Below are 1,498 nucleotides of genomic sequence, written 5' to 3'. Positions count from 1 at the left end.
CAGAAAATTTCTTTCTATTTTTTTTAGTAGAGACGGGATCTCGCTCTTGCTCAAGCTGGTCTCGAACTCCTGAACTCAAACAATCCGCCCGCCTCAGCCTCCCAAAGTGCTAGGATTACAGGCATAAGCCACCATTCCTGGCCTCATGTATAAATTTCATTGTATATATTTAAGGTATATATGACGTTTTGAGATACATACACAAAGCAAAATGATTACTACAGTCACCAGTTAAGCAAATGAACATATCTATCTCCTCACATAGTTTCCTCTGCATGTGTCTGTGATTAGAGCACCTGAAATCCACCCTCTTAACAAATAACATTGAATATTTAACAAATATTCCATCTGCAATTATTCTCCAGTATAGTTTATATTCATAATCCATTTCACCCACTAGGGGACAGCAAATCCACATAGTTTGCTTTGACTTTTTCTTTTTAAACTTCAGATTCTAAATGTCAGATCTGTATCTGGTGAGAATAAACATTTTTATAAAGCATGTCAGAGTTAGCTTTAATTGTAAGAAAGGCAAAACACAAATAAAGCATTTCATAGGAGTTTCCCCAGCTTACCCCATTCTTTTTTTCTAAATTCCAGATAGAAATTCACCAGGTCTAACACGAGAGCCTCTTTACCTTTAACACTGGTTATAAGCTCTCTTTCTCGGAACAATTTTTAATAAAAGGAATCCAAGTCTGTTCCAATCCCACAGGGTATGTGAAAAACCACTGACCAGAATCATTCCAGAAACTGGAAGAGAGGACCGGAGCCTCTCCAGGGTGTAGCCCAATCCTTCCCGGTTCCCCTTCTCCAGAGGCCCAGCCACACTCCTGGCCAGCCACTCACAGAGCAGGAGCAAGGCAACGCAAGCACAGGGGTTTGAGAGTGTATCCAGCCATCTCTTGGGGATTTCAGGGCAGAGTACTGCTTTTCTGTACATAACTCTGTGTAACCAACTTCTCCAAGTGCTACCACTGTATAAATGTTTTATCTAGGATTCTTGAAGTTATCTGGAAAGAAATCTTAAGACATTTTCATTGTAATTTATCATATTTCTCCTAGAAAAGCATCCTAAAGTCATAAAACAGGACTGGTCCTTAACTAGCCCAGAGAAATGAATTCAGATTTTTAGTTTTGCTAGTGCTGGAATTTGATCTAGTTTCAGAAACTCGGGAATTCAGATATTTTTAACTTGGAGAAAGTTAACTTGGAGAAAAACCTTGGAGCAAAAAGGGTTTTATGTCTATATTTTTATCTTCTGCACTAGGACCCATATTGTATTGTGTCCCAGTATACAGAGCTATAAAACTGAAATAAGTTTCATGAAATAATGCTTTAATCTTGCAAAACGAATGCGATGCACTCTCATATATTTATTTTAGTCTATCTTTTTTTTTTTTTTTTTTTTTTGAGACAGAGTCTCACTGTGTTGCCTGGGCTAGAGTTCCGTGGTGTCATCCTAGCTCACAGCAACCTCAAACTCCTGGGCTCAAGC

The 1,498-nt window shown here is 38.5% G+C and overlaps 1 protein-coding gene across 1 annotated transcript in view; it reads right to left on the bottom strand.

The window, feature by feature from the left end:
- The window catches only part of MFAP5 (microfibrillar associated protein 5), a 23,695-nt gene that overhangs the window by 19,429 nt on the left and 2,768 nt on the right, over positions 1-1,498 (bottom strand). The window lies entirely within an intron of this gene.

This window comes from Propithecus coquereli, unplaced genomic scaffold (assembly GCF_000956105.1).
Source record: "Propithecus coquereli isolate 6110/MARCELLA unplaced genomic scaffold, Pcoq_1.0 Scaffold124, whole genome shotgun sequence".
NCBI lineage: Eukaryota > Metazoa > Chordata > Mammalia > Primates > Indriidae > Propithecus > Propithecus coquereli.
The sequence above is the reverse complement of the archived record's forward strand: the minus strand, read 5'-3'. Positions and strand labels throughout refer to the sequence as shown.